At 43.2% G+C, this 19,663-nt stretch overlaps 1 long non-coding RNA gene across 5 annotated transcripts in view; it reads left to right on the top strand.

Moving 5' to 3' along the window:
• LOC140494444 (uncharacterized) overlaps positions 1–12,673 on the top strand; it is a 106,877-nt gene extending 94,204 nt beyond the window's left edge. For 3 of the 5 annotated variants that reach the window (XR_011963970.1, XR_011963966.1, XR_011963968.1), the window contains one exon: positions 2,321–12,673. This is a non-coding gene — a long non-coding RNA (uncharacterized lncRNA). The remainder of the gene's footprint in view (positions 1–2,320) is intronic. The other 2 variants (XR_011963967.1, XR_011963969.1) reach the window with 2 other exon arrangements.
• Positions 12,674–19,663: the final 6,990 nt, after the last annotated feature.

Raw genomic sequence — 19,663 nt, 5'->3', positions numbered from 1 at the left:
CTCACACAATGCCCCACAGTAGACTGGTTAGAGACATACCTGAACAACGGGGAGATGTGAGTGGTTCAGACTGCTCAATGGACTAGCACATGGCGCTGGTCCAGACGCAGCTCAATATTTATAACAACGACCTGTAAACAGCCATGTCTTGCAAGTGTTTACTTGCAAGTCTTCTTGTGTTCCACCTAAACTCTGTAATTCTGAACCTTGGCCCTGATCCTGAATGAAGGTGTTATAAAGGTGATGGTCTCCTGCAGCACATGCCATCTTACATTGAATCCCTCATAAACCACATCCAGTGTATGTTAGCCGCACAATGTCAGTATCCAAACAGAATTGTGCAGCTCCATTGATGGCCAGCGTGATCGCAGCCAAACAACCTTGTGTGTGACTTGAGCTGGTTATTTCTGTGTAAGTGTTTGCAGCTTTGTTCTCATCGTTAACAGCCATTAAGTAAAGTCTCTTTCCTGAAGGTCCGATAGCCTTTCATAATACCAACTTTTAGATTGTCCAATAAGCACAAAATCCAACCATTTATTCAATACACTGTTATAACAACAATATGATGAAAACTCACAGTAAGTAGCATTGAAATGATGAGTCTCATTGCCACACCCAAGACCAAATTGTTATTAAGTACAAGGACTTTGAAAATATACAATTATTTTCCCTTGTATTAATATTGTTAACTAATAGTCGATTCTCCTGCTCCTCAGATGCTGCCTGAACATCTGAGTTTTTTTTCCAGAACCACACTTTTTGACTCTTATCTCCAGCATCTGCAGTCCTCACTTTCTCCCTGCTAATATCCACTCATAATCATTTTCGTGGCAAAAATATCACTGTGTTTAAACATGTTCCAGTCAAATATGAGTACGTTTTCAGTTGCTTCTGTCTATCTCAGAGGTCAGTGATGTGGGATGAAAATGCCAGATTCTGTGGTGCTCAATATGTAGGCCATGCCTCTGAGAGACTGACAGATTGTTTCAAAATATCGTATCCCTTCAGCTGTTCACAACAAGCAAAGTATTGCCTGGACCAAACAGCCTGAGCTCACAAAACCCAGCATTGAATAGGTCTAGACAATTTTTTAAATGTTAATTTATTCATGAAATGTGATTGGGACGGCATTTATTGATAGATAGGGAACTTGAAACAGTGACACTGAAGGAACAGCAATATACTTCCCAATCAGGATGGTAGATGGCTTGGGACAGAAGCGAACATGGTGGGGGTCCCGTGTATCTGCTTCCCTTGTCCTTCTCGATGGTCGGGGGTTTCAGAGGTCTATTGTAAGGAGCCTTGGTAAATTTCTGCAGAGCACCGTGTAGATGTCAGGTATTGCTGCTACTGAGTGTCAGTGTATGAGGGGTGAAGCTGCACTCACACAGGCAAATGGAAGTATTTAATCACACACACATTCAACATGTGTCCTAGCAATAGGGGACAGGCTTTCGGAAATTTTGAGATGAGTAATTCCTGCAGAATTTCTCGCCCCTGACATATTCTTGTAGCCAATATGGGTCAAAAAGTGGCGCTGGAAAAGGAAAAACAGGTCAGGCAGCATCTGAGGTACAGGAGAGTCAATGTTTCAGCATAAGCCCTTTATAGGAATGGGTAATGAAATCATATGGTCAGTCCAGTTCAGGTTAACGGTGAACCCTGCGATATTGCATTTTGTGTGTTAAGTGATGGTGGTGGCATTGAACGTGAGAGGATGTGGTTCAATTTTCCATTGGTAGAAGTAATTGTTGTCTGGCACATGTGTAATGGAAATGGCATTGTCATATTTCCAGGTCATGTTCCATTTGGATAAGGACTGCTTCAGTATCTGAGTAAATCACGAATGGTGTTGAACGTTGCATAATCATTGGCAAACATCCCCACTTGTGATTTTTCAGTCATTTATGAAGCAGCTGAAAATTATTGGGCCTAGGGCAGAGAGCACTCTTATAGCTCACTGATGCTGTCCCTCTCTCTGAGTTAGGAAGCTTGCTTCTAGTTCCACCTTCTCCAGAGGTGTCTAACAACATATCTAAATGGAATAATATTACAATATCTAACCCAAGGAGCCGAGTGAGGACTTGGTTAGCTCAATCAGTTGGACGGCTAGTTTGTAATGCAGGTTAATACTAACAGTGTGGGTTCAATGCTGCACTGACTGAGGTGACTGAAAAGGGCTGTCCTACCCAACATCTCCCTTACCTGAGGCATTATGACTGTCCAGTTAAACTACCGCCAGTCGTCTTTGTCTAACGAGAGAGCAGCCCTATCATCCTGTAAGAGTATGGTACCTTACTTTACCATTTCTTATCTACAGACTTACTCAAACACCAACACAGGGGAACTGGTGTGGAGCTGTCCTGGAACTGAGATGGCTGCTCTCCTCCAACTCCAAACCCAACCACCATCCTTTGTACCAGGTATAACTTCAGTCAGTGTAAACGATTCCTATTTGCTCCAGTTTTGCTGTTAATCCTGGATACAACACTTAGTCAAAGGTAGTTATGATGATGTTAAGTGCAGTCACTGTTGCCTCAACTCTAGAATTCAGCTGCGTGGTCTCTTGTTGTACATCGTTAAACCAAGGCTTCAATGAGTCCAAGGGATGAGAGCCCAATCTGAGCTTCAGTGAGCAGGTTGGTGCTGAGGAAGTGCTGCTTGATCCCACTGTGGGTGACATCTTACATCCCTTTATTAACGATAGAGATGAGAGCAATGGGGCAGTCAATGATTGTCTGATGGTTTGTCTGTGTGTGTACAGGACACACCCGGATAGTTTCCCACATTGACAGGTTGATGCCAGTGCTGTATCCCAACAGGAACAGCTTGAATGGAATGTTATCAGGGCCCACAGCCTTTGCATTCCCCATCCCTCCAGCCGTTTGGAATTACCATACACAGTGAATCGAATTAGCTGAAGACTGCCATCTGGAGGAGACTAAAATAGATCCTCCTATCGATACTTCTGTCTGAACATTGTTGTAGTCGTTTCAGCCTGAGCTTTTCTATTGTTGTATTGGGTTCTTCCGTCACTGAGGAAGGTGATATGTGGGGATCCACCTCCTCCAGTGAGTTGTTTGATTGACACCACCATTCAACCTGACTACATGTGACAGGATTGTGGAGATTAGGTCAGATTTGTTGGTTAGATCTGTCTGTCACTTGCTGTTTCTGCTATTTGGTGAGTAAGTGGTCCTGTTTGGGAACATCACCTCATTGTGAGGTGTACCTGGTGCTGCTCTTGGCCAGGCCTGCAGTATTCTTCATTGAACAAGGGTTTATCCCCTGGCCTAATGGTCAGGGTAAAGTGGACCAAATGCCAAGCAGTGACAGTGAAAATTGTGCTGGAGTACTCTTCTGCTGCTGTTGGTCATGACCCGAATCACCTCACACAGGCCAGTGCTGAGTTCCAGATCTCTTCGAAATCTGTCCCGTTTAGCATGGGGATAGTATCTCTCACATGTGTGCTCACGCGTGTACACACACACACACACACACACACAGACTCATTGTGAATTGTGTGTGTGTGTCTCCAAAAATGCTGTGTGCGGTAGTCATTGTTCCCAATTCCCAATATGGCCATCGATCAATTTCTCTGCAGCCGTGGTGAAGATGAGGTCAAGTATGTTTCTCCCTGTCAGTCGTTCCCTCCCCACCTGGTGCAGACCCATTCTCTCAGCTATATTCTTTTTGACATGACCATCCCGATCAGGAACGGTGCTGCTGAGCACCTGTTGGTGGTGATTTTGAAATAGCCCACCCAGTATACATTCTTCAGCTCATTCACTCTGTCAGTGTTTCCTCCAAATGTTCAATGTAGAGGGACACTGATCCATCAGCTGAAGGAAGGGAGTCAGCAGGACGTTTCCGTCTCTGTGTTTGATCTGACACGTGAGGCTTCATTTTGTCACATTGTTGCTTGAGGAGTCTGTAGGACGCCTCTCCCACATTTAGCGCTAGCCCCCAGACGTTAGGAAGGAGGGATTTCCAGTGTCTGCAGGGCTTTTACTTTTCTGTCACTATCAATCGAAGGGCCTCTTCTGTGCTGTATGACACTCTATAACTTTTGTGATTGGACAGTCCAAGATCTCACTCTTTCAGTTCCTCTCAGTACCTTGTTTATTCCACAGATGTCTACAATATTTTCTCTATTAAGACATTGCACAATTCCATTTTTAAACTATCTACGTGTATCGCTGTATCTTTCCCTGTCATCTCCTCCAGCCGCTACATCCATCTGTATCTCCGTAACCCTCCGTAATCACTACAACATTTATATCATACTATAGCCCCACCTATCACTGTAAACTCCACCAGCCCCTACACCCCTCCCTATCTCTCTAAACTCCAGCTGCTTCACCTTTCCCCATATCCTAGGAAGGAGTTCAAAAATATCTCACTAACCTGTTCTAGCATGCACAGGCCACATTATTTCTGTGATACCTCCAGTCTTGCTTTCCTATCTCTGTAACATCTCGCACCTTGCTTTCTTATCTCTGTTACATTTCCAGTCTTGCGTTCCTCTCTCTCTGTAACATTTCCATCCTTTTTATCCTCTCTCTGTAACATGTCCAGCCTTTCTTTCCTACCTCTGTTGCATCTCTAGCCTTGCTTTCCTCTCTCTATAACATCTAGAACCTTGTTTTCCTCTCTCTGTAACATTTCCAGCCTTTCATTCCTATCTCTGTAACATCTCCAGCCTTGTTTTCCTCTCTCTGAAACATCTCCAGCATTGCTTTCATATCCCTGTAACATTTAGAGCTTGCTTTCCTCTCTGTGTAACATCTCCAACCTTGCTTTCCTATCCCTGTAACATCTCCTGCCTTGTTTTCCTATCTGTGTAACATCTCCAACCTTGCTTTCCTATCTGTGTAACATCTCCAACCTTGCTTTCCTATCCCTGTAACATCTCCTGCCTTGTTTTCCTATCTGTGTAACATCTCCAACCTTGCTTTCCTATCTGTGTAACATCTCCAACCTTGCTTTCCTATCCCTGTAACATCTCCAGCCGTGCTTTCCTATCTCTGTAACATCTCCTACCTTGCTTTCCTATCCCTGTAACATCTCCAGCCGTGCTTTCCTATCCCTGTAACATCTCCTACCTTGCTTTCCTATCCCTGTAACATCTCCAGCCTTGCTTCCCCATCCCTGTAACATCTCCAGCCTTGCTTCCCCATCCCTGTAACATCTCCAGCCTTTCATTCCTATCCCTGTAACATCTCCAGCCTTGCTTTCCTATCCCTGTAACATCTCCAGCCTTGCTTCCCCATCCCTGTAACATCTCCAGCCTTGCTTCCCCATCCCTGTAACATCTCCAGCCTTTCATTCCTATCCCTGTAACATCTCCAGCCTTGCTTTCCTATCCCTGTAACATCTCCAGCCTTGCTTCCCCATCCCTGTAACATCTCCAGCCTTGCTTCCCCATCCCTGTAACATCTCCTGCCTTTCATTCCTATCCCTGTAACATCTCCAGCCTTGCTTTCCTATCTCTGTAACATCTTCGGACTTGCTTTCCTTCACACCTCAGTGAATTGGTTTTTACACACCTCAGTGAATTGCTTATGCATTTGCATCTGCATGTTCATCTTTCTGGGGCTCTTTAAAATATCCCCAGCATTGTGTCTGTCATCGTTTGGACCCTAACCTCGACCAATAAAGCCTCATTTCAAGACACGTCCAATGTATCGTCCCTCCTTACTGCAGTAACTGTTCCTTAATTAATAATGCAAAACCACCTCCTCTTTAACACCCTCTCCTGTCCTGACTATAGTTCCAGTACAACAGAATATTGAGTTGTTAGCCCTGACCCCTCTCAAACACGTCTCTGTGATGGCAAAAAAGTTCCATGTCAACTCATGTCATTGTCACAACAGTCTGTCTGATAAAACTCCCAGCATTAATGTAAGCTGGAATATAACACCTGGAATACTCTGTGCCCCGGAGTTCGTCAATCATTCTCTATTTGTTATCAGGCTGCCCAAATCATGAACCAAAATTGTAACTCTAGGACTGAATGACTATTTGTTGAATTGTAATTTCTTTTTTTTTTAAATGTATTCATCAAGTGCAACTTTCCAGAACTGAGCAGTCAGCTCCACATAAAATGATTTTTGATGGTTAATTCCCTGCTCAATGTGCAGAGGGGACAATCCTCAGTAATGGAGAAAGTGAGGACTGCAGTTCTTGGAGATTGGAATCGAAAAGTATGATGCTGGAAAAGCACAGCAGGTCAGGCAGCATCCGAGGAGCAAGAGAGTCGACGGTTCGAGCATGCGCTCTTCATCAGGAAGGGATTGGTGCATTCCTTTTTCTTTGATTCCGTGATTCGCAGGACGTTGGGGAACTATACTTGCTCAGGAAGGCAGCACTATATATATCACTGAAATGGAAAGCATTCAATCAGTTGGTTGGGCAGGGTGTAGACAAGTTGAGGGGAAATACAGACTGATTGAAGCACTAACATAAGGATAGATAAATCCCTTGGGCCAGATTGGGTATACACGAGGTTACTCCAGCAAGTGGTGGAAGATGTGCCTTTGGTGATGATCGTTGTGTCTTCACTGTCCACTAGAGTGGGGCCAGATGATTGGAGTGTGGGAAATGTTATTCCCTTGTTCAAGGAAGGGAATAGGGATAATCCTGGGAATGATCAAACAGTCAGTCTTACATCAGTGGTAGGCAAAGTATTGGAGACGCTTCTGAGAGACAGGATTTACAATTATTTAGAAAATGATAATTTGATTAGAGATAGGAGGTTCACAAACCTTATTGAATTATTTGAAGATGTGAAAAATTCATGTTGATGAAGGTAGATCGAAGGAGATGTGGTGAACACAAATTTTAGCAAGGCGTTTGATAAGGTTCCCCATTGTAGGCTCATTCAGAAGGTAAGGAGGCATGGGACACAGGGAAATTTGGCTCTCTGGATACGAGTGTGGCTGGCCCATAGAAGACAGAGGGATGGTTGCAGATGGAATGTATTCAGCCTGGAGCTCAGAGACCAGTGGTGTTCCACAAGGATCGGTTCTAGGACCTGTGCTGTTTGTGATTTTTATAAATAAATTTGATAAGGAAGTGGAATGGTGGGTTAGTAAGTTTACCGAAGACATGCAGGTTGATGGAGTTGTGGATACTGTGGATGGCTGTTGTAGGTTGCAACAGGACATTGACAGGATGCAGCGCTGGACTAATAATTGGCAGATAAAGTTCATCCTTAAAAAGTGTGAAGTGTTTTATTTTGGAAAGTTGCATTTGATTACAGAATACAGAGATAAATGCAGAATTCTTGGCAATGGGGAGGAACAGAGGGATCTTGGGGTCCACGTCCATAGGTCCCACAAAATTGTCACCCAAGTTGATAAAGTTGTTAAGAAGGTGTATGGTGTGTTGGCTTTCATTAGCAGGGGGATTGAGTTTAAGAGCAGTGAGGTTAATGCTTAGCTCTATAAAGCTGTGGTTCAAACACATTTGGAATATTGTGTTCAGTTCTGTTTGCCTCATCATAGGAAGGATATGGAAGCCTTAGAGAGTATGCAGAGGAGATTTGCCAGAATGCTGCCTGGACTGGAGGACATGTCTTAGAAGAAAGTTTGAGGGAGCTCGGGATTTTACCCTGGAGCGAAGAAGAATGACAGCTGACTTGATAGAGGTGTACAAGAATTGAGAGTCAAAGATTGGACATGGGAGTCTAATCCAATGGCAGAAATGGCTATCTACCAGGGGCGTTATTTTAAGGTGATTGGAGGAAGGTTTAGGGGAGATGTCAGAGATAGCTGCTTTGCACAGAGAGTGGTGGGGTGGAATGCACGGCCAATGATAGAAATAGAGTCAGATACATTAGGGATAATTAAGAAGACTCTTGGATAGGCACATGGAAGCTAGTGCATTGAAGGTTATGTAGGTTAATCTGATCTTAGAGTAGGATAAAATGTTGGCAAGGCATTGAGGGCTGAAGGGCTCTTATTGTGCTGCACTGTTCTATGTTCCAAGTTTCTCTCAGCTGGTGGATTCTCATCAGATGGTGAATGTGTGAGGGAGTGAGGTGTGTGAGGTCAGGAAGCTGGAAGGGGCGTAAGGCCAAGACTTCCAGTTATGGTGTGCATGGTTACAGTCAGCTGAGTGCCAGCACAATATGTGTGGTTACCTCGACCAGACAAAATCCAACAAGTTTAGTTGTTAAACTAATTTTTGTCTTGTCATTAGCTCCTGGTTTCTTCAGATACATTCTGTTTGGTGACCCATGTATTAATATCTGACCATCCACAGGCAGGTACAATTTTATTTTGATACTGGTGAATGTGAAGGTGCCTTTATTGGATATAATTTCAGAGGATTCAAAGGGAGACACAAGATGCTGCAGAAAACTGTCAATTGTGAACATGTTCACACAGCGTCTGGACCAGGGAGCAGATGTAGGAAGTATGGGGAACATACCAGATGTCAGCACCATAACCAATACCATGTGAATCTGACACTCCATGTCCATACAATGCTCTCTGGGTCATGCTCTGACTGAAGATGAATTTGTAAGACCTGGTTCCTGATCAAACATTGGTATCTAATTTAGACAGTATTTTTAACAACACTAAGAACATTGCTAGGTAAAAAACAAGGACTGCGGATGCTGGAAACCAGAGTCTAGATTAGAGCGGTGCTGGAAGAGCACAGCAGGTCAGGCAGCATCCTAGGTGCAGGAAGGTCGATGTTTCAGGCAAAAGCCCTTCATCAGGAATGATGACTGACAGCGTGTTGGCTAGTTTCCTCCTGCCCAAGGTGGAATCCAAATGATTCACTTTGAAGGAATGTTTGAATGATTGTCCTGAACCAGCTTGGAAACTTTCTGGTCAGATTCTGGAGCAGGCCAGTATCTCACTCAGTGTCACAGGCAGCTGCGAGGTCCAGTAGCACGGTGCCTGAATTCAGGCCTTTTGGAATCCATTTTTAATGTCGGCCATGATTACAACGTGGTGGGTTTACTGACCTGAACAATGATCAGGAGTTAGCCATGTTTGTGAATTGGGCAATGATGAGATATGAACTACAATTATTCAACTGAACAATAATTGCATCATCTCTGAAAACAATTAGGTTGGTTCTATATTGATGGAACTAAAATGTAAACACCTACCAACATTTTATGATACAAAAGTAAAGAGTGTGCGTTTTGTATTGTACCAAAAAGAAAATGTTGTCTGATTATTCTGGTGATCACAATGACACACTAAAAGCCAGTATACAAATGCATACATTGTGGCTATATCATTTGCAAAGTGGTTGACCTCTGACTGATTGCATATTCAGAGTGAGCAAACGATTGAAAAATCAGATAGAATTATCATTCTGACACATTTATGTATAATCAATCGATTGAATTCTGACTGAAGTGTGTGAGCTTCAGCTATCTGCCAACAATTCAATTAGTTTTAAAATAGTGATGGAAAATGATAGACCAGATCTAAAAGTTGAAGTTCTAACTTGGAGTAAGACTAATTTTGATGATGTTAGGCAAGAACTTTCAAAAGCTGACTGGAAGCAGATGTTCGCAGATAAAGGGGCAGCTGGAAAGTGGTAAGTATTCAGAAATTAGGTAACGGAGTCCAGAGACAGTATATTCCTGTTACGGTGAAAGGAAGAGATAGTAGATATAGGTAATGCTGCTTAACTAAATAAATTGGGGGTCTGGTTAAGAAAAAGAAGGGAGCATATGACAGGTAGAGATAAGGTAGATCGAGTAAACCCTTAGAAGAGTACAAAAGACAATATGAATATTCTTAAGAGGGAAATCAGGAGGGTAAAAAAGGGGACATGAGATAACATTGGCAAATAGAATTAAGGAAAATCCAAAAGGATTTTACAAAGACATTAAGGACAAAAGGGTAAATAGGGAAAGAATAGCGCACCTCAAAGATCGGCTTGGAATCCTTTGTGTGGAATGCAGACGTTGGGGGCAATACAAAATGAGTATTTTGCATCAATGTTTACTGTTGGTAAGGACATGGAAGATATAGAACATTGGGAAATAAATGGTAACATCTTCGAAATGTTCTTATTACAGAGGAGGATGTGCAGGATGTCTTGAAACGTATAAAAGTGGATAAATCCCCGGAACCTGATCAGGTGTATAGAGAACTCTGTGGCAAGCCAGGGAACGGATTGCTGGGCCTGTGACTGAGATATTTGTATCATCGCTCGTCATAGGTGAGGTGCCAGAGGACTGGAGGTTGGTGAATGTGGTGCCAATGTTTAAGAAAGTTGGTAAGGACAAGCTAGGAAACTATAGAACAGTGAGCATGACAGCGGTGGTGGGCAAGTTGTTGGTGGGAGTCCTGAGGGACAGGATGTACATGTATTTGGAAAGGTAAGGACTGATTCGGGATAGTCAACATGGCTGTATGCGTGGGAAATCATGTCTCACAACCTTCTTTGAATTTTTTGCAGAAGTAACAATGATGATTGATGAGGCCAGAGTGGTGGACATGATTTATTTGAACTTCAGTAAGTTGTTCGACTAGGTTCCCCATGGGAGACTGGTTAGTCAGGTTAGATGTCATGGAATAGAGGGAGAAGTAGCCATTTGGATCCAGAACTGACTCAAACATAGAAGGCAGAGGGTGGTGGTGGAGGGTTTTTTTTATCAGACTGGAGGCCTGTGACTGATGGAGTGCCACAAGGATCGGTACTGGGTCCACTACTTTTTGTCATTTATATAATGATTTGAATGTGAGCATAAGAGGTATAGTTAGTAAGTTTACAGATAACACCAAAATTGGAGGGGTAGAGAACAGCAAAGAAGATTACCTCGGATTGCAACAGGATCAGATGGCCCAATGGGCTTAGGCTTTTAATTTACATAAATGTGAGGTGCTGCATTTTGGGAAAGCAAATCTAAGCAGGTCTTATATTCCGAATGGTGATGTCCTAGGGAGTGTTGCTGACCGAAGAGACCTTGGAGTACAGATTCGTTGTTCCTTGAAAGTAGAGTTGTAGATAGATAAGATAGTGAAGAAGACATTCATATGCTTTCCTTTATTGGTCAGAGTATTGAGTACAGGAGTTGGAAGGTCATGTTGTGGCTGTACAGGAAGTTGGTGAGGCCACTTTTTTAATATTGTGTGCAATTCTGGTCTCCTTCCTATCGGAAGGAAGTTGTGAAACTTGAAAGGGTTCAGAAAGGATTTGCAATGATGTTGCCAGGGTTGGAGTATTTCAGCTGTAAGGAGAGCCTGAATAGGCTAGGGCAGTTTTCCCTGGAGTGTCAGAGGCTGAGGGGTGACCTTATCGAGTTTCATAAAATCATGAGGGGCATGGATAGGATAAATAGACAAGGTGTTCTCCCTGGTGTGGGGGAGTCCAGAACTTGAGGGAAGAGGTTTAGGGTGAAAGGGGAAAAATATAAAAGAGACCGAAGGGACAAATTTTTCACGCCAAGGGTGGTACATGTATGAAATGAGCTGCCAGAGGAAGTGGTGGAGGCTGGTACAATTGCAACATTTAAAAGGCATCTGCATGGGTATATAAATAGGAAGGGCTTGGAGGGATATGGCCTGGGTGCTGGCAGGTGAGATTAGATTGGGTTGGGACATCTGGTCGGCATGGCTGAGTTGGACCAAAGGGTCTGTATTCATGCTGTACATCTCTATGACTCTCTGACTCTAATTTAGAAATGACAATAATTTAGCATGCACTGTCAAATAAATAAATGGTTTATGTTATTAAATTGTAACATACAATAAGATGAAAACTTTTAGAATGAAAAAGAAAGAACGAAGAACAAAGAAAATTTCAGAACAGGAGCAGGTCCTTTAGCCCTCCAAGCCTGCACTGTTCCAGATCCTCTGTCTAAATCTGTCGCATATTTTCTGAGGGTCTGTATCCCTTTGCTATCTGCCCATTCTTGTATCTGTCTAGATATATCTTAAATGATGCTATTGCAAACATACTCCAAATATGGTCTGATCAGATCCTTGTAAAACCTCATCAATCCATCTCTGTTTTAATATTAAAGTCCTCTCAAAATGAATGCCATCACTGTATTTGTCTTTCTGACCGGATAGACCACCAGGAACAATGAACACATGATGGACATTAATAAACTTAGCACGGAGTTCTAAAAATGAACAATAATTAAAGCATGGTGGGAAATGGTTCCCAGCCTTGAATAAACTCTTTGCTAATCCATATGCTGCAGAATCCAGACAAGCTGCAGCTACCCACAGACAGTTTGCAAAAAAAAACCTGACAGCTACAGACTCTGCAATACCCACCTGAAATTGGACTTCAATGGTACAATGGAATGTCGCCCTTGGGCCATCAATATGCTGACCCCTGGTTGAGTCTGATTTATCTGGGTAAATGAACTTGATAATTCCATTGGCAGATCCTCCTTACCCTCCCAAGGGCTTGAAGACTTGCAAAAATACGAATCTCTCAAAGCCGCACAGAGTGCGGCAACTGGAGAATAACCATTGAGAAAGAAACCAACTCCAAGACCATCAGAAGAGTAAGAAGGCATCACCACGTGGGGCCCGGCCAAGTTCTAGTGTGGTGGTACACAGTCAGTCAAAGTTAATTTAAAAAAATAAGATGGTTTGCAGTATTTTTCATTACTTTATAGTAAACTTTATTGGACTAACATGGAGTGTGCTCAATAAACAAATATTATTGTTTGTAAGAGTTGACTCAGTTCTTTTGCTGATTGGAAGAATTTAAGCAAACTGTGCGGCAGATGCAACACCTTCCTAACTATTGACTCAACCTGCAAGTTTACCTTGAGACAATCCTGTACTAGAACTCACAACTCTCTTTGCTCTTCAGACTTCTGAATTTTTTCTCCATTTATAAAATAGTCCTTGCCTATCTCCCTCCTCACAAAGTGCATCGCATCAGGCTTTCCCAAGATGTACTCAATCTGTCACTTCTTTGCCCACTCTCCTACCCTGTCTAAATCCTTCTGCAGCCTCCCTGCCATCTCAATGCTGCCTGTCCCTGTACCTACCTTTGTATCATCTAAAAACCTCGCCAGAATACCCTCAGTTCCTTAATGTAGATCGTTAATGCACAAAGTAAAAAGTTGTGGTCCCAACACTGAGCCATGTGGAACACCAGTTGTCATCGGCTGCAATCCCAAGAAGGGCCTTTTTACCCCCACTCTCTACTTGCTGCCAGACAGCCAAGCTTCTGCACACACTCGTAACTTACCTCGAACAAAAAGGGGCCTTATTTTACTCAGCAGCCTCCTGTGCAGCACCTTGCCAAAGTCCTTCTTGAAATCCAGGTGGATAACATCCATTGACTTTCCTTTGTCTCTCTTGCTTGTTGCATCCTCAAATAACATTTACAGATTTATGAGGCATGACGTCCTCTTGATGACCCCATACTGACTGCCCAATTTTACAATTCACATGCAAGTATTCAGAATCTCATCCTTCTCAATGGATTCTAGAATCTTACACATGACTGAGGTTAGGCTCATTGGTCTATCACTTTCTGCCTTTTTGCCTTATTCCCTTTATAAAGAGGGTATCATGTTTGCAACTTTTTAGTCTTTTGAGCCTCTCCCTGATTCTAGAATTTCATGAAAGATCACCACAAATGTCTCCATTATTTCTTCAACTAACTCCCTTGGAACTCTGGGATATTGTCCATCTTGTCCAGTTTATTTACCTATTTAGTTTTTCGAGCAACTTCTCCTAATAAGCTCTGTCCCCTCGCTATCTTGAATTTTTGGGGATACTATTCGTGTCGTTCACTGTGAAATGTGACCTGAAATAATTGTTCAGTTTCTCAGCCATTATTTGTTCCCCATTACTGTATCTCCGGCGTCGTATTCAATGTCCAGTTCTGCCTCTCTTTTGCCCTTTATGTATCTAAAGAATCTCTTACAGTCTTTTATTTTACTGGCTAGCTTACCCTCATATTTAATCTTCTTCCTCCTATTTCTTATTTTGTTGCCCTGTATTGGTATTTGTAAGCTTCCAAATCCTCTGGTTTCCCACTGCCATTTGCCATGTTATCTGATTTCTCTTTTGCTTTTACGCTAACCCTGATTTCCCCTGTCAGCCGTTGTTGCCTCATCCTCCCTATACCATGCTTCTTTTAGCTTGGGATGAGTCTCTGCTGTGTCTCCTGAATTACTCCCAGTAGTCCTCACCACTGAGCCACCATGCCACCCAGCTCCAGCTCCCTAACACGGTCTCCTAGGAGCTGAAGCTGGGTGCACTGTCCACATGTATAGTCATCAGGGACGGTGAAAATTTCCGTGAGCTCCCACATCCCACAAGAGGAACGTGCGACTGCCCTAACTGGCATCGCGACAACTGTAAAAATAAAGTTGAAAGGACTGTATTTCAGTATCCCTGTACATTTTGCTGAGCTGGAGCTGTCCGAAGCCACTCGTGTCAATGCCTTACTGCTTACTCTGCTACAACGGCATGTCTCTCTACTCCTCCAGAAACAGTTTTGGTCAGGGAGGGAAGGAGACACGACAGTGATGTAGTGTTTAGGCCTTCAGCACTCCTTGACACCTGGCCACTGACTACCAGGTCCCCAGTGGAGGTCTCTGCTTGGCCTTGGAGGGTGTCACGCTGAAGTCTGCCTTCTGGTAGTGGTGACTGTCAATGCAAATCTTCCCCCCAACAGTCAATGTGTGTTGTCGCAGTCCTCTCGTACTTTCTGTCTATTAGTATCGCGTTTATGAATTCATTGAATCCTTCGATTGCATTCAAAACTGTGTCTCACTCCATAGCGACAGAGGTGATGTTCTTGTGAGTACAGGGCTTTTGGAAAAGAACACCATTAGACATTGGGACAACAATATATCTATCCTCTAACTGAGTCTGCTTTTCCTTCGATTAGGTTATTTTTATTTTGTTAATCCCCCATTCCACTTTCCTGCGAATTCCCACAACACTTGTATAAAAATCTGTCTGTCTCAGCCTTGAAGATATTTAATGCTCCAGCCTCAACAGCCCTCCGAATTTTCTACAATTGTTTCCCTCTCACTAATGTGAGACTTGGTGGTCCTTAATCTGGTGATTTGCCCACTCTCTCTTGCATAAACTTCCAATTCTTCCTCAGCTCCTGTGTCAATTTACTCAAGGGTCAAACCGTCACTCTCCCTGAATGCAGAAAGTTCTTCTCCAAACTGAACACCGATTCGTAGAATGTATTTAACATATTCTCTGGCTGTGTAAACAGGCTGTCCCCTTAGTCCCTAACACTTCCATTCTTTCCCGCGTTATCGTCTTCCCCTTAATACACCAAAATTATGACTTTGGATTCTTGCTAACTTTGTTTATCTCTGCAGATACTTCCTCATCTGTGGCACTTCTTCACCATTTTTTATTTGTTTTTCATGTTTCTGTATCACTATATTTCATGTTTCTTGGCAGGGCTACATGCTGAATTTGGTTATATGTGGACCATGTAGTCCTTTCCTGTTACTATTATAGTTGGTGTGTCTGTGACACCTGTGTTACAGCCGAAATCTGTTGCTTCTTTAAGATTCAAAGGAAAAAAGAATATTTTTCTGATTATCCTGTAAATCTCAGGAACTCCACTTTGTTTGAAAAGACATTTTAGAGGCAGCAGAAATTTCATGAGATAATAGGAACAAATTATTGATGGTGGACCACTCTGTGACCTTCATTGAACTCGCTTGTCTACCCCCTCCCAAAGGCTTTGGTTACATAACACAGAATTATTTACAGCAAAAGTGGGGGAAACTCAGCCCATTGTCTCTTCCAGTTTGGAACGACTATATCTCTACTGTTAGTCTCCTGCACTGTCCCCATAGCCCTCCACATTTTGTTATTAGTGTCTGCTTTTAATTTTAAGCATCTTGCCGGATAAGAACAATATGATCAAGCTCAAACAAAAAAAAAAGCAGAACTTAGAGGGCAAGTTCAGCTGGTCTGGCAGTATCTGTGAAGAGAAATCAAAGTTAATGTTTCTGGTCCAGTGATCCTAATCGAACTGTATTCCCAATGATTAAATGGTGTGTATATTAAACACAGTTCACTTTATCACATTTAAAATGATCCTGTTCAGTTCATATTGTCATTCAGCATTGCATTTCTCAAAAGTTGCTGTTTCCTTGTTGTGCATTAGATTTAATTCTGTCTGGCAGAAAGCGTGATGATGACTGGGGAATATCATTGTACCCCCGCTCCCCGCCCCCCCCCCCCCCCCCCCAAGCAGTCTCCACAGCCACTATCCCATTCTGTCCTATCTCCCAGCGAATGTCATGATCATTCAAACCTGACTCATTAATTCATAAGTCTTAATGCATAAGTTCATTGTAATTATCACTTTTGGTTTCGACTGAGGCCAAAATGCGTAAAAAAGTACGGTTTTACACAAATAAAACTGCATTTAGAAGTTTGTCAATTTGTATAAATAAATTACTGAAGAATATTCCCTAGTTGCCTTATTAGAGCAGTGAGAGGAACATTCAGAGAAGTCCACACTTCCTGTCTATGTTCAAGGCAACTGTGCCCAGTGACAGTGTGTTGGCTGGCGGTTGTTCCCGTGGAGGAGAGATCCGCACAGAAACAACATCCTGATTGTGTATATTTTGGTAGGTGGAGGGATTTGGAGAGAGATGGTTACAGCATAGTAAATGGACAACCGAGCAGAATCATCTAGCTTACGAAAAGATAACATTCATCTTTCTCCCTCACAACTGACTTCACTAGAGCAATTGGTGATGGGAGATTTGACCAATAGCCAGCAATGTCGACATGTAGTCGAGTCCAGTTATATTGTGAACTGACTGTTCTGGATTAAAAGCTGGGACTGATTGCTCCGTGACTATGATTGATGTCAGTCTCCATGCAATGTAACTGTCACTGGAGGGTTTCCCTCTCCTATTGGTGAAGGGCTTCATTCAGTGCGCTATCCCAGTGTAGGAGCAGATGCATCAGCTCCAACAGTAACAGAGATCAACAGCTGCGTAGACAGAGAGAGGACAGATCTGAATCTGAGAATAGCGGACTGGAACATTACAACAATGGAGAGGAGGTTTTTCTTGAATCTTTTCAAGTGTGACTTCTCTTCAGAACAAAAAAGGATTGGAAAATGGGCTTTTAAATCCCTTGACTGCGGTAGAGGGGGGGTGACGGGAAACAAGATGATGTAGAGGAGCAATGCCACTGACAAATTGACTTTTATTTCTGGTAAAAGAGAATCAAATGGAAAATGAGTATTAATTAGATTGTGAAGGGGGAAATGGGTTCATTAATTAACTGCAAGACAAACGATTCACAAACAGGGCAAGTTCATTGGGAGACCAGGAGAAAGAATGTGTGAAGAATGGAGACCAGCCATAATGCGGTCAGGCTGTGCAAGTATGGAATTGAATAAAAATTCCATCAGGATAGAACGTTCCAAGGTCTAAAGTGAGGTGTTATTCGAGCTTGGGTTTTGCTTCATTGGAGCATTACAGCAACCCAGGACTGAAATGTTTGCATGACAGCAAGGTAAGTTTTTGAAATGGGAAGCAATGAGAAGGTCAGGGTTATTCCCACAGACAGAGTGGGAGTGTTCCTCAATACAGTTTCTGTTTGGTCTTCCCAATATAAAGGAGACTGCATTGTGAGCAGCAATGACAGGAGACTGGATTGAAAGAATACAAATGAAATGCTGCTTCTTCTGGAATATGTGTATTGGGTTGTTAAGAAATAACAGATGTGTCCGCCATTTTTTCAAATGTCCAAATTTATTTCTTCTTATATTTAGACCACCTAGTTACACAGCTTGGAAAGTGTAAGTACTATAGCTGCAGGAGGCCAGAGTTAATAAACTTGGATCTGGATAAACACAGCAGACCAGACAGAATCAGAGGAGGAGCAAAGGTAATGTTTTGATCTTGGACCTTTCGTCAGGACGGGTGAGGGGGAGGGGAGCCCAGAAATGGAGTGATGGGATATGAAAGGGCGGCGGGTAGGTATGGGGGTGGTAGGTACATGAAGGTATGAGGTTACTGTGATTGGTCAGTGGGAAGGGTGGATCAGATACAGGTGGGTCTGGTCAGGGAAAAGGGACATGGGATAACGCTGTGGGTGGAGTGTTTTTGAATCGGCTTCAGTCAATATTGAGGCCATTGGGCTATCAGCTTCAAAGGTAAACTCTCACGTGGTGTATCTCTGACAGTGGACTGGCTAAGGAAAGGCATGTCGCCGGGCGAGTGGGAGTGGGAAATAAAATGAATGGTAACTGGAAAGTCGGGTTGGTTGTTTTGTACAGAGCACTAATGCTCCACACAGAGCCTGATCCTGGCCCACTGAGCTCATCTCCAAATCCCAACGTTGTCTCCTCTATGTTGTGGAGACCAAAGGGAGGACTCAGGGACATAATCATGGAGCATCGGCTCTCTGCGCGCTTTAACAAATTCAGCATTCCAGTTGCCATCCATTTCAATCACTCCCCTCCCCTTGCTCATCCGGCGACAGGCCTCCTCCACTGTCAGAATGAGGTCAAACAGAAACTGGGGAACACAACTTGATATTTCAGCTGGAGACCTTACAGTTTAATATTGTCTTCACTGGCTTCAAAATCTCTCGACCAACAGCTTTACCCCATGTCCCCTTTCCCTGACCTCACCAAAGCTGTGCATCTTCCCATTCGCATATCTGTTGCATCCTTCCCACTGACCAATCACAATAATTCCCTGCCTGCATCCCCCTATCGCCATCCCACCTAGCCTTCCACCAGCCCCACGGCCCTCCCTCTATTTACTTCCCGGATCCCCTTTCCCACCCCAATCCTGATGAAGTCTTTCAGCCTGAAACATTGACTTTCCTCTTCCTAGGATGCTGTCTCACTTGCTGTGCTTTTTCAGCTTCATAGGTATTGGCTACATAGTTGCACGTTGAGACCTTATCAGCAACAGATTTTATTGTGCTTTTTATACATTCCTTGTCTGTTTACTGACAAGCTTATCTCAACATTCGCACAACAGGATCTAGGAAACAGTCTTTTTGTCATTAATGCACCTGTCTGCTTCGAACTGATTTTCTTTGTTTTAACTGTACTTTCATCACTGCTGTTCACAATGGCATTGTAATTGTAACTCTTATTATGCTGTAGCTTAACCACACTATTTCCAATATGCTTCACAACTTCCTTGTTCTTATGCTCCACACATCTATTCATAAACCAAAGATCCAATAAATCCTTCTATAATTTCCTGTCTTCTGTGTCCCTCTCTCCTTAAACGGGGAGGTTACATTTCCCAGTCCTCCCTCAGAGGCACAGAGACACACATACACAGACACACACACTCTCCCAATCACAGGCACACATACAGACACACACACAGTCACACAGACACACTCACACAGACACACACTCACTCACACACACAGGCACGCTCACTTTCACACACACACACACTCACTCACACACACAGACACACACACACTCACACAGACACACACAGACAGACACACACACTCACTCACACACACAGACACACACGCACTCACAAGCACAGAGACAAACACACTTTCTCAAACTCAGACACACACACAGACACGCACACGCTCACACACACGCAGACACACACACACTCACACACACTCTCTCTCTCACACACACACAGATCAATCATTGTTCGGCCATTCCATTTCAAATTATCCTGTTGCATTTACACTGTCACTTG

This window comes from Chiloscyllium punctatum, chromosome 24, assembly GCF_047496795.1.
Source record: "Chiloscyllium punctatum isolate Juve2018m chromosome 24, sChiPun1.3, whole genome shotgun sequence".
NCBI classification, from domain to species: Eukaryota; Metazoa; Chordata; class Chondrichthyes; order Orectolobiformes; family Hemiscylliidae; genus Chiloscyllium; species Chiloscyllium punctatum.
This window is presented reverse-complemented; position numbering and strand designations above follow the sequence as displayed.